Raw genomic sequence first — 14,970 nt, 5'->3', positions numbered from 1 at the left:
TTATTGTATAGGCCCAAAACCTCGTTAATTGATCTTTACGGTGCTTCCTCTATCTATATCAATGAAAGCATTATATCCACCGAAAAAAGTTTTTAGGCATATTTATTTCCGTAAAACAAAATTCATACAATCTGCATTCCATAAGAATAAGTTGTATAATCAAGAATACTTGTATATGTAATAGTTATTTTATACATCAACAAGTTGATCCATCATGTGCAGTTTTTTCATGTAAAATGTGAGTTTATTCACCTCCACAATGTGACTATTTCCTTGAGATATGATTGCCTCTCTTATTGAATCTGCTAACTTTATGGGACCTAATGTTTCGGAGCAGGGGGTATTTATTAATGGAAACGTAATGATATAGATTTACAATCTAAGTTACTTCAGTTTATAATAAGCATGTCTCCATATTTATCCCATCCTTTCAAGTCATGTAAAATTTTTGTTAGTTTTACTTCTAAATAAAGTTTTTCATATGCTTGTTGATTACTCGTAACTAGTAAACAACAATGGGTTAAGTTAATGCTCTTGCAATTGAGCAACCCCTATCTATGGTTGTCTATGAAGCTGGAAAACAGGATCCTAATTCTATTACCAGTTTCTCCTGAAGTCTAGGAATAGTTGTTATTCCACTGAACATCTCAAACTGCGATGGCATGAATACATTTTGGGAGGAAGGTAGAATAATGTAAATGTTAATGTGCAAAAATGCTACATCCCATAGACAACAAACTTTATTTCCATGTTATTTGATAGACTTATTTAGTCTATTGATGTCATAAACAACATTCAGGCAGAATTGAATTAATACCAATATATATTATTGTAATGTCCTATCAATTTCATAATCTGTGAAAGACACGAATAGGCAATGCCCCATCAATATGAAGATTAATTATTGTTCTATAGTGGAAAGTCTTCTTGTCATCACTCAACCTTAAAACGGAGTAACGTAAAAACAATGCAAATAATATTTACATTTGTCTATAGGCAAACTCCTTTCCCAAGCAGATCCTTGGCCTTCCTGTTTTATCAACAACAGAATAGGCTTACCTAGTCATAATAAGACAGTATACAAGCACTAGAAAAATTACGTATGGCATCACGTTCAAGGCTCTAAGAAAGGATAATTAAAGCTAATAAATTTCTTTGACCAACCTGGAAAGCTGTAAATTTTAATGGGTTCTCAAGCCTGAAGAAACCATCCCCATAAATCCATCTATCGAGAGTATATTCTTATGCTTCATTGCCCCATATAAATTTCATTCTTCCCATGGCATATGAATGGTAAGCCACTATGTCCCCTTTGTTCACATTGAATCCATCTTGTAAGGTGTCATTCGAAATGCATGGTTTTCCATTTGCTGTAAGAAGAAAAACAAAAATAACAACTTTAAAGTAAGAATCTACTTGCCCATTGATGTATACAATAAAGGAAACCATAGGATGTGCGGGATGGAGACTAAGAGTCTGAATTAGTGTTTCATGAAGATATTGCATGTTTTCAAAGGAATATTCACTCACATTAGCAGCAAAATCCATTATATCTTTTGCATCTTGTTTCTCATTTATTGCTTCTTTAATCTTTTTTTTTTGGATTCATCAATTCCTTGTGACATAGTTGTATTGCACGATTTAGAGTATCAAAAACAGAAAACATTTCTTAAATGTCTATAGTTCTTTATTTATAAATGTGGTCCCTCGCAACAATAAACAATATCCTATTGAAGCGGTTCCATAGGCACCCTAGGACACTTGAACTCTATGCTTTGATACCAAGTTTATCACGACCCGAACCTACACCCTTGACGTGCCGACACTCGACAACAATTCCTATGCCTATACCAAACCCTCATCCTTGATGACTACAAGTAGAAAACTAACTCAAGCATCCATAAGCATCAAATTGAAAGAAACATCTAAAAATGGTTTACTGAATCTCAAAATATCGTAAAATAGACTTAGTATGAAACATATGTTTTAAATAAAATATATTTAACAAAAAAAAACTCTACAAAACTGTTAACTATAAAACCTCTAATCTATACAAGGATGAGTGATGGGATAAGACGCGCGACTCCTCAAGAGAACTACTAGTAAAAGCATATTAAAATTGGAGTCCCCCAAAAGCAACACAGTTTTAATCAAAACCTGGCAAGCATAAAAAGTGATCTCAATGGATTATTTTTGAGAATCCTAACAACCAATATCTGCAATAGATAATAATGATCTCAGTGTACGATTATGTAGTATAGTTGAATAACAAATAAATGAAAGAAAGGACTACATTAGATAATAATGTACTCAACCTGAATGTAATGAAATAAATGATTTAAATCATTTAAAGCTTTATAAAATACTTTCTCATCTCCAAAATCAACATAATAAGTGATATATAAAAATACACTTCAATTCATAATATACTTTACTTGTAGGGAGTTTCTCTAACTGACAACAATTTATGAGCCTTACAATGATACAACGTCCCTCCACACGTTTCAAGAGCCCAACCTATATCTTGTCAGGGGTATAAGATGATATCGTGACTATATATCCAACTATATGCCTTCTTAGAGGATGTGAAGAGTCAAATTGTAACGCATGAGCACTCAAAATGAAGAAATTCTAGTTTTCAGAAAAAGAGGTGCCTGTACCGGCGGAACCACCCACAGAGCGTAGGTAGAATCACGGACCGTAGGTGAGGTTCCATTGTTACGGCCAAAATATTGATGGTTTCTTATCACACCCACGATCGACCACAATATTCCTTTGATGGACCTACGAACAACAGATATAACTGTAGGTGAGGATCATAAACCAATTTGAAGGAATTGGTTATTGGGTTATCATTAAATGATTATTCTTTTTGCACAAAATGACATAGGTGGTGCATCACCTATCAAATTAAACATAATTAAATCCTCTTTCTAACTCCCCCAAGTTTGCTAAAATCCATGCTCCAAAGTAGAAAAATTATGCTCGTTTTAGTGAAGCCCTGTCAGGCGTACCACCAACCGCTACTGCACACGCTGGTTTGTGGTCCAAACAATGCTCCGTATGCCCCTCCATGGATGGCGTATACAACTTTTTAAGTTAGGGTCATGCATGTATTTTTCATAGGCGTTGGGGCCCTTAAACTACGTTGTCTAATGCTTGAACTACGTTGTTTTACTGAATCTAAGCATAATAACTTAGCTTGAATTGCGAAAAATCATAAAAACATGGAGCAAAAAGAAAAAGAAAAGTCCACCAAACCTCCCAAGAACAAGAAACAATGTTTTTAAATTTCACACAGAAACTCAAGGATTTCTCCTTAAATTTCATCATTGGTTATGTGGGATTTCATTAGTGGATTCTTTTCATCCATTAGGTCCCTATAATTCAGCCAGTTTCTTGATTTTCCATATCTTCTTTAGACTTAGTATTTATAAAAAACCATGGGTAATTACTATGATTTTTCTGTTGTAGTATGATGAGTATGAGATTTGGAATACTTTAGGACTTTGTATTATTAGTATTAATGTCTTCAAATTCCTATTTTGTGCTAAAAACTGATGTTAAGTGTTCATTTAAAGCTATGAAGGATCTAAAGCAAGGTAAGGACATAACCGGACAAAAAGAAACTGAAGAGTCAAAAAAGTTATGAGAACGCAATCCTGCAGATTGCAAAGACGACTTGGCTCACCCATTGAGTTGCTTATCATGCCGCCTAAAGTTCCAGTATGCCATCCCGAGAGAAGAACCAAGTTGGTGGAAGAAACGGTCAGCCGGCACATCACTGATCAGTTCAATGATAACAAATCGTATCACCCAAAGTTACAAGACTTGAGACGCTGAAGGCCAATGCAAAGTGGAGATGAAAGACGAAACTCGATGGATCACCGATCGGGTTGGCGTGGCTCTACTTAGTCTATTGAGTGGACTTTGAGGCTTAATTTTGGGAAATTATAAATTGGATTTGAAATGTAGTTTTGAGGAGTTCTCTCGCAGATATTACCGTTCCCATTATAGACATAAAGTTTTCTCTTGATTTTTTATATCATGTTGTTTAATTTTAGAGGATTTGAAAAGTGAGACTTAGAAATTTCATTATTGGAAATCATTGTAAAGGCTTGGAGACTCTTACCCACATCATGGCTAATGCATTTGGTATCCATTTCTCTAATTTTATGATGTATAGATAAAACTTCAATTCTGGGGGTGTGATATTTATTTGTCGAATTATTGTATGGGTATTGTTATTTGATGATGAAATTGTTGTTTAAATCTTTGTTTAATCATTAACGGAGTTTTAATTTATGAATTTTAGATGCAAATGCAATTCTAATTTTGAGTTCTTATCTTGTTGGAGAAATATATTTGGGGCCCAAAGCTTTTGATTAATGATTTGTTGGTATTGAGTTTACATGGGTTTAGCTCGAGAGAGTGGATCTTAAATCCAATCAAATCCATCTAGCTCGAGAGAATGGATCTATTAATATTTCGGGCTGGTTATCTTATTAATATTGTTGTTGTTTGAATGAATTTCCTGAACTGTAATAGTTCTTCAAGTTAAATCTATTGCACTTAAAGTCCATCATACCCACAATGTTTCAGAAAATCATCTTTAGATTTAAATTACCCGTATAGCATAATTAGCCTATAATCGATCACATCCCAACAACTTGTAAGGCCCCCAGAATGAGTTAAGGTATTTAGAGACTCACATGTGCCAATAAGATTGTTAACATGTTAATTAAGTGTTTTAAAGTATTCATGATTTATTTGAAGTCATTTGGAAATCAAATGTCCAAAAACATCCAAGATGTTTGAAAGTTAGCCCTTGGACCTATTTGAGTGTGCCTAACATGTTTTGAGGTGTTGAGTTTGTTGTTTGATGATCAAACTGGTATTTAAGGTCCTTGACATTTATATGAGTGTATTTACATTTGAAACGTCTGGGAAAAACTACCGAAGGACCAACCAATGGGTCCTTGAGAAGGACCCAACTTGTGGGCAAAAACTGTCCCAAGTTGGCAGCTTACTGCCTTAGTGTTCATGGACGACTTCACGGCCAGTGAAGTGGACCACGGTCCGCGAAGTTAGACGTGGAACTTCCTGGCCACTTGTGGGATTGTAAAGTCAAGGTATCCACTTCTCCAAGGACCACGGACAGTGATAAGGGTCGTGAACCACCTTCACGGACCGTGAAGGTGGCCATGGTCCTTGGGTGAGCTGGTCAAGATTTGATTTCCAAATAAATTCCATTCGATGATTTATTAATTGGGGTTGATTTTAAATGGTTTTTGCATTATATATAAATAGTTTAAGGTCTTTTAATAAGTCATAAACCCATTATTTTCAAAACCCCAAATAAAAACCCCAAGTTCTTCTCTCTAACCCAACGAAGAAGAAGGCAGCCATGGAAGTTGGAGTAGAAGGTTTTTCTCCTCAAATTTCGTTGGATTTGATTCATTTAGAAGGTATGTTAATCCTTCATCTTTAGATATCCATTCAGCTAGAGAGTTCCTTCAAAGGTTTTCGAAGAGAATTCATGATCAAACTCTGTATCTTTCAATCTAGCCATGGGTTCTTTCTCAAGTTGATTTCCAAAGCATGCTTATGATAAATTGATGTTTATGTACTGAATTTAAAGTGAATTTCATTCAAATATCATGATGAACCCATGTTCCCTCCAATTTTGAAATTAGCCTATATTATGGGCATTGTGATCTTGACTTTATGTTGATTAAATTATGATCCTAGCATGTTGAGTTGCTTATATCTACTGCCAATTATGTATATTGATAGTGAATTATGTGAAATATATCCATGTGGATCAATGTTAGAGGATTGGTAACCATTGACCTATGTTCTTCCATCTTCTATTGATTGTTAATGTGGATCACCTGATATGATCTCGATTCAATGGCAATGTAAGTATGATTTCCTTTATTTTATGTTGTCTTTAGATTCTGACCTATATTTTATTATTTATTAATTATGAGTGTTGATCATGGATGATAAAAGCAAAGGAGATTTGGTATGGTTGCTATACTCATCTACGTTTCTATAAAATTGCTAGTAGACTTGGCCTTGTATAACATTTTGTGGTATGGTGCACTTATGGTGGCGGTGTTAATTCATGTGAATCTGTTTATGTGTGGATCATGTCCTTGATTTATAATATACGAGTGTGTGGTTATGATGATCACACTATGTGAATTGTATGCCTTGTCTTCTATTCTAGTTGTGATCTAGGTTATATGGCTATTATATAAGCATGTGTATTACTATGTTAGGGATAGGTTAGGTGCTGCCATTGATTACGTGTGATGGTTGATGTCCCCTTACCTATGTACCCCTATGTGAATGTGTCAATAACTAAGGTTTGGAGTCTTAAGTGTATTATGAAGTTAGCTTGTCTCCTATGCTAAATTGTGTTGTATGGTCTATGCTTGGTTGTGCATTGTGGTCCCAAGAGGGTGTATGCCTCAATGTGTTGATTGATATACATTAGGTGATCACGTTGACCAATGTACATACAGTCACACTTTCATGCATGTTACAAGGTAGTATAGGTTCATTGTGTCTAATGAAAGGTTGTTCTCATATTCATTAATGTCTACTACTATGCATGCAAGGTATGTCTATGAAGCCTGTTATGTATTCCCTTAACTAGGATGACTTTATAGGATTACTAGTATCGACAAGGGTATGAGACCTTGTCTATGCATTTCACCATGTGTTCCTTGATAAGATAGTTCCGAGGTTTGGTTTTCTATGTACATGAATATGAATGCAGAATTATGTTAATGTATGAACATGTGTGGCCTAAGGGTGTTTATGTGAAAAGGTTTGCTCACATATATGTATGCACACACAAACGTATGTTGATCTAGTCAATAGAGGGGTGCTTGTAAGGTGTTACCTAGAGTATTCTACAACTAGATGGTGCTTGAATATGCTATGTCCATGTAAAAGGGTTTCTCACATGACTTAGGTTGATGAACTCTCATCTATAACATATGAGCTAAGCATATGCGGGGTTAAATCTCATGAGCCCACATTTTATAAAGTAATGATAATAATGACTTTTCAATAAAGGGAACTCATGTTAGCAAAGAGTGAACTTGACAATGAGAGGTGTTGGCTTCCCTTGGAGGAATATTCACAATTGGGTTCTCATAAGGTGTTGACTTCCCTCGGAGGAACATTCACCTATGGTTCCCCATGAGGTGTTGACTTCCCTTTGAGGAAGATTAACTCATGGATTCTCATGAGAATAGGACTCCAAAGCCTATGCGCATGGAGAGGGTCCAATTCATATCTCTTAGTTCCATAAACTATGCTTTCCCCATAGGATCTAGCAAGTTATTTCACCTAATATGCTAGCATGTGTTAGTGTTCTACTTTGGCTAATTAGAGCAGCTTCCCTTGGTGAAAGGCTCTACAACACCAAATCCCATGTTTAGCACCCATGTGCTTAAAGTTGGTTAAGGCTAAAGTTTCCCTAAAGTAAAATGGACAGTGGAAGTAAAGTAAGGACCCTAACTAGGATAACCTAAGGGAAGTTGCTTAGTGTAGGTGGGGGTATGAGACTTCACCTATGAATTGCACAAGTAACTCTTGAAGGGAGTTCTAGGAAGGTGATGTAATGTATATGACTATGTTTATGTTTCTTATGCATGACATTGTAGTGTTATCTACTTGTTGTGATGATATGCATAGTATGAGTCCTAATGGGTCCATGTGAGGTGGTCTTTGCTTATATCCATAATGTTATTCATATTGACTATATGTTGAAGTTCTTGGAATGTATGAAGATTTCTATACTTGTCTTGTTGATGTATGGAGTGAATGTTATGCTTGTAGTATCTTTGTAGTTTTACTTATTATGTGTGAGGTTAAGGGACTTCACATGTACATTGCACTAGTAGGCTTAAATTGAGGTTATGAGTATTGTTCTGTGATGCTTTATGAAGTGAAGTCCAAGTATGCGTTGTTTACTATTGTTTGGAATGATGTTATTGGTAGTGTGACTCTCATGATGTCTTGGGTTAAGTCTTATATGAGGGGTATGTATTATGTTGAGTTTTATGTAAAGTTGTTCTATCATGATATATTATCCCTCTATGTATATGCATATGTTTTGTAAGTACTGAGGGTGCATGTATGTTTACATTGTGGTCTTAAGGTGATACTTGAGGGTGGATGTGTAATGGGACATTATCTATGCATTGCACCAAGTATCACTAGATGATTACTTGGGAAGTCAGGGAGTTAAAATGAAGAAATCTCACTGTAAAGATATAGTAGTTACTGTAAAGTTGTGACTAACATGATTTAAATGAAATGTGTGGTTTTATATGATTTTTGACCTTTTGAATATGCCTATATGAAGTACGTGAATTGTATAATTCTTATTGTATCAAAGTTTTATGAATTTTTCACAAAAAGGCATAATGCATGGTTTCAAGTAAAATGTCCCTTTGAAATTCATGTTTTCCATACTTAATGCATTCTTGTACTAACTCCATTCTTCCTCACCTTTTTACACAAAGTGTAGGTTAGATACTTAAACGATGTCTCTAAGGTGAAGGGCTTGATATGTGTTTCCCAAGCTCAAAGAAAGGGATCCTTATGTTTCAAAGGATTCCCCACATTATGTTTATGTAAAGTCATGCAATAGTTTAGTTAATCTTTTATGTTATAAGGGTCGTGTCCCTAATATACTCTAAGGATGTTTGGTCTAAGATGGCAAAGAGACTTAGAGTCTAAATATGTAAATATGATATTTTATATATATGATGGAGGTGATGTTCTAGCATACGATGTGCTATGAAAGTCTTAATTTTTTTCTAAATTACCTATGACAATGCGATGAATGATAACTATGGGCTTGTATAAGACCTCTGAGAGGTCAAATACGCCATTTTACTTCTAAGGGGTGCTCCCGGTCGTGACACAACTCCTCTCCATATTGTTATTTTCCCCTTGTTTTATTTTTTGTTTCAGCTAATTATTGCAAAATCAATCCATACATTTGACATTCTTGTCAAACATTTAGATTTATTTTTATGTTTTTGATTAAATAATTCCTATATCCAATTAAATAACGTTTGTACTTCCAAATTGAATGTTAGACATGTACCACTCCCTGTGGGTTCGACCTAAACTCTTTGTTGGATTTTATACTAATTAACGATTATTTACACCTAGAATTGGATGAGATATGTTTGAAGTGTCTAATAAAAATGGTCTCTTTACAGGGGAATGGTGTTGTTTGAAATTATTTTATCAGTTGAAATGTTATTTCTTGCGTGATAGTTAATTCGACTAAATTTTGTTTGTGTTTTTGTTGTTTATTTTGATCAGAAGAATAGATTAGCGTAAATGGCAGTAATTCTAGCAAAATGGGCCACCAAGACAACATTGGAAATCTAAACGAAGTGAATGACCCAATTCAATTGGGCTTCATTTTTGCAATTTTTCTACCTCTGGATGAAGGAAGTGTTTTCTTCCACATCACTAGCAAAATGCTTCAGCTCCTACAACATCAAATATTATTTTGAGCTGGCTTAGGAGGATCCCCATGAGCATATTATGAACTTTGTGAATGTTTGTGATTTTTTCTCATTTAAGAACATATCACAAGAATCAATTCATCTCAGGTTGTTTCTATTCTCTTTTATGGGTGAAGCTACTCAATGGTTGACTAAGTTACCAGAAGATTCCATCACCTCTTGGGATGAACATACCACAACATTACAAGTGAGATTCTTTATTTGGCATATAATATATACATCATTGGAGAAAAATGACAATTCATTAGAGATCATGTCATAAAAAACAAAGACTAAGGTTAAGGTAAACGCCAAAAGTGTCATTTTATAATGTGGTGATTATATACTTTTCTTCTCGGAATAATGGTGTGGTACTTGAAAATTTCTTTATTTAAAATAAACAGAAAAAACATGATTACAAAAGAAAAATGAAATTTAAATTATGTTTCTTCCTTATTGTTTGGCGTACATTAATCTGTTAAGTACTTTACTGAAGAAGCGAATGTCAAACCCGGAGATTTATCCCAGTGTTATGTCATCAATAAATTTTGTCATATCCTTTGTCAAATAATTCTTCCAATCGCCAATTTCTCAGTTTCAAAAAAATAAATTGTTGCTTATTCCTGACAAAGTTTCTCGTAATTTATTACTCTTAATAGACTCAAAATTACTCAAACTTTCGAAATTACTGAGTGACACAATTTCTTGAGGCAAGCCTCGCTCTTGTTACTCTTTAGGGAAGGGTTTGTTCATGAAAGCAACCAACTTCTTCACATAATCCAACGTGTCCTCCTTCAAATCTTCGCAAATAAAGAAGAAGACTCTCTCGGATCTCTCAACACTTGATTTCCAGTATGCCAATACGTGATCCCAGTAAGGTCCATATGCGGATTTTCCTACGACAAACCACTTAAATGCTTGATCAAGTGATAGTAGCGATACTTTAGTACTTATTTAGCTTTGATCTTTTGTGTGAAATTCCACTAAGAAACAAATGTACTTTTTGGTTCTCTACATATGTAAATGATCATGAAATTATCTTATTCTAATTTAGATTTTGGTAACAGTGTGTAAGGTAGATGAGTGGATAAAAATGGCAACTCCTTGTTTACAAATTTAGGATTGGAGAGAAAAGCAAATTCCAAGAAGGGTATGCATGCATGGGGTAACTTATTGAGTATATGGCTCTTTGTATAATCTTAAGGTCTAATCATAATGGAAAAGGTTAAGTCTTTAAGCCAAGTGGTTCTTGTTTTTTGAACAGTGCAAAGAAAAATATCAGAGGGTTGAGCTTTGAAATTTTGTTCCATACATAGAGCTGATTCTAAGAAAGATGAATTGTACCAAAAGGCTTCATATTGAGAGATATCAAAATTAGGTTAATTAGACTCTCGTTTTCCAAGTGTTGATATCACCTCTTTGTATTGTTTGCTTGTTTCATTGAAAATTTCTTATACATAATTCTGAGATAACCAAATATTTCTTGAAGGGAAAGTGAAGGAACTCATTTTTTCGAGAGTGTGAAAATGATGAAAAAACAAGGGACCAACTTTCCTTTTGATATACAGAGGAAAATTTTCTTAGAATATTGCAAATGGTCCATCTAATACTTAGATAATTAATCAATTAGGTTCCATGTCATGAAAACTAAATACTAAGTTAGATAATCATGGAACTATCATAGAAATGACAATTATATTAAATTTTACTTTTGACTTAGTTACTGTTCAAGATCTTGTTAGATATTGTTATTGTTATGCATTTGACTTTTGAGAAATAGAACATGCACTTATTGGGGATTTTCTGCAATGTATTTTATGAGGTTTTTCAATGTCAACTATTCAATGACCTGAAGTCATATTTGTTGTTTATAGGTATTATCTGCAGTATAGCCTGTTTGGCAGGAAAATACAGCAACAAAAGCCAATTCAATTTAAGAGGCCTTGCAATTTTCTGATGTTAGGTAGCTGCTGCTATAATCCCTCAAAATTCGATATTCAGTGATTCTAGCAATATTTATGCTAAATCTTTTATATATTATTGTTGGGATAATCATTGTTCTGATAAATGACGAAATGCATGGAACGCGTTGGCAAAGTCATTTTAGGAGAAAGCATTTCAAGAAAGACTTCTATTTCATAAAAGAGTTTCTTTGCTAGAAGAACTCTAATTAAAATAAACTTATGGAACAAAAGAAGTGTTAGTGAAGGAGTAGAAGACTTCAGAACTGCAAAAACTTAAAAAGGAGAAGAGGTGTCCATTATACTTAAACACTTACCTAGCAAAAAAATTGAGAGATTGATTTCCGATGTGATTCTGATCAAAGCATACATAAAAACAGATCTAGGAAGTTTTCTTAGTATTTGTTACTTTTATATTTTCTTGACCTGTGATCTATAAACAAAGTTTAGAATCGGAGCCTTCATGTTGAGGGCAACTCGAAGACATTGGGAACACATACCTTGGAGGTGTGTGATAGTATTGAGATTAAGTAGTTAATCATTCGGTTAAGATAAAATTTTATAATATCATATGTTGGATGAGGCTCGTAGTAATTTAGAGAAGTTGGCGTAAATTCTGTTCAGTTGGGTGTTTCCACATAGAAATCATTTTCTTACTTTACAGTCTTTACATCTTCTTGAAACACGTTAGGCAATTTGGTTCACTTAAGTAATGTCGAATAAACGTAAAATGATCTAGGTCGTGTAGACTAACAAGTGTAATCTACGATATGGCCATGTTTGAATTTTTAAATTTTTATTAGGTTGTTTTGTTGATGAGATTATTTAGCCTTCTTGAATTTTTGTTATGCAGATTATCAAGTTGTCTGTTTTAAGCCCTTTTATGCTTAGTAAAATTAATGAGATCCTTCTTTGTCTGCACCGTCTTTTAAAAAAACCAACTGTATATTGGAGGAAATATGGCTGCGCTAAGCACGGACCCAAGGAGCTTGTTCTTGTTTTAACTTTACACGAAGAATGATTCTTTACAGTTATAGAATCTTGAAAAATGACTTTCTTTCATTAGAAAAAATATACTTACTACCTTTGGGATCTGATCCTACACCGCTGCTCAAGACTTAGGTGGATTGACTCTACTACTTTAACTTAATTCCTAATTTTGATCTAACATAATGAAATAAGTACACAATTTCAAAACCTCGCTAATTGATCTTTAAGGTGCTTCCTCTAACTCCCTCAATTAAAGCTTTATATCCATAGAAAAAAGTTGTTAGACATTTATATTTTCGTGAAACAAATTTCATACAATCTTCATTCCATAAGAATGAGTTGTATTGTCACGACCCAAAACGGGTCGTGAATGGCACCCACACTTACCTCCTTAGGTGGGCTAACCAACACATCTAAAACCCCAACATATACCAATAGTTCAACTATAAATAATATAAATAATGCGGGAGCTCCAAAAGATACTAAGCAACCAATTTAAATAAGTTTCTAAAGTTTAATACTTATCATCCCAAAATCTGATAGTCATCACATCAAGGACATCTAATCTCCAATACTAAGTCTAAGAATATTGAATACACTAAAATAAAGAATAAAATGGTATGTGTACGAAAGTATAGGACATCATGTCGTGACCGAGAGAATCCAACACGAGCTTGAATGGATAGTTCACCCTGTAACTTGATATGCGGGAGGCTGGCTAGAGCTGAGGGAAATCAGAAGTCATAGGTACACTCGCTGCATTTCATAAAAGGAAAACAAAGAAGAAAACAAGTAGGACTCAGTACGAGGCAACATGTACTGAGTAAGTATCATCGGTCAACCCAAAATAGTAACTAATATACAAAGAATAATAGTATGAACTCAACTATAGCACTTAACATGTGATAAGCAACAAACAACATGAACAAGTGTCAATAACAATAAAGTAAGCACGTATTAAGTCAACGGTATCAAGATCACACATGAGGACTCATGCCTCCAAACCAAACCATTTTGGGAGTTGAGTTCTTTGAGATTGAATATCTTCCATTAATTCAACATATTTTTCCTTTAATATTATCGTGTCGGAACGTGACACTCCGATCCAAAAATACCGTGTCGGAACGTGACACTCCGATCCAAGAATACCGTGTCGGAACGTGACACTCTAATCCAAAAATACCGTGTCGGAACGTGACACTCCGATCCAAGAATACCGTGTCGGAATGTGACACTCCGATCCAATTATACTATTAATTTATCCTTTATTATCACCGCTTTCAATTCATTGTTATATTATTTTCATCAAGCCTTCTTTATTCAAGGCATCACTTCGATAGATAGGATTAGAGAATATAAATTCTACGGTCTCAGGATTTCAGACCAATCACAAACCACATAACCAAATCACACAATCACACAGTCAAGTACATAGAGAACTTCACAATATCAGTCAAGGCATATTAATCACTATTAAGAGTTTACTATCAAATAGCATAAACCATAACCTACCTTCACCGAAGAACCGAAGTCAAGCAAGCTACTTCTCCAATATTTTTCCTTTCATCAACGCCTCCGAACTTCTACAATCTATCAAGTATGCATAATTTGAAGTTAACGAGTCTATAGGCATTCATATTACTATATGTCTAGCCTAGACCCGAATATTCACCCAATTCTTTAATAAATTCCCAATGTTAAAGTCTAAAGGTAAGTCTTACTTCCTCCAATTAATATAAGTATAATGGTATCTGAATTATATAATACACCTAATATTTAATTACCTATTTTAATAGGTTAACACTGGAATATAACGAGCTACTAAATTTACATGTCCAATAGTATCCACAACCTTCTCTTTTCTGCAATTTTATGCAATCTATACAACCTATGACTTGTAATAATTGATCAATCTTTAATCCATTATGAACTCCATTAGCCACCATATTCTTACTTCCCATGTCCAAGATGCAACTAAGATATACAAATTAAAATTTATCTCACCAGCCAATCCTTTTTCTTTATTCTTCACAAAGAAACTAAACATAATAATAAAAATTATCGTATAAACTCTAATCAAATCAAATTATTTTGGTATTTTTGGCATAAGTCATTACGATATCATTATGTCCCCACTTTTATCCAGAATTCAACATGAAGCTACCCACTGCTACACATAAGGTCATTTAAGTTTCTATCCCAACAATATGTATATTATATAATAATTTATGTAACTTATTCATCAAACCCAATAAACAAATATTATAAATCAATCTTGATTAATCATCATGGCCATAAATTATATATTCAATATCACTATATAATATTAATTTTATTATTCATCCAACCCTAAAAAGGCACCAAGTCATATCAGGTAATTATACAAAACATTCTGCCCAACAATTTATATGCAAAGAACAATATTGATGGCTGTTGAAGATTTACCTAAGGGTACCGTCGTCTCGTGT

At 34.1% G+C, this 14,970-nt stretch overlaps 1 pseudogene; it reads right to left on the bottom strand.

Moving 5' to 3' along the window:
* Positions 1-848: 848 nt before the first annotated feature.
* The window catches only part of LOC107003749, a 45,457-nt pseudogene continuing 31,335 nt past the window's right edge, over positions 849-14,970 (bottom strand).

This window comes from Solanum pennellii, chromosome 11 (assembly GCF_001406875.1).
Source record: "Solanum pennellii chromosome 11, SPENNV200".
Taxonomy (NCBI): domain Eukaryota; kingdom Viridiplantae; phylum Streptophyta; class Magnoliopsida; order Solanales; family Solanaceae; genus Solanum; species Solanum pennellii.
Note: the sequence above shows the minus strand (reverse complement) of the source record. Positions and strands in the feature narration are given on the sequence as shown.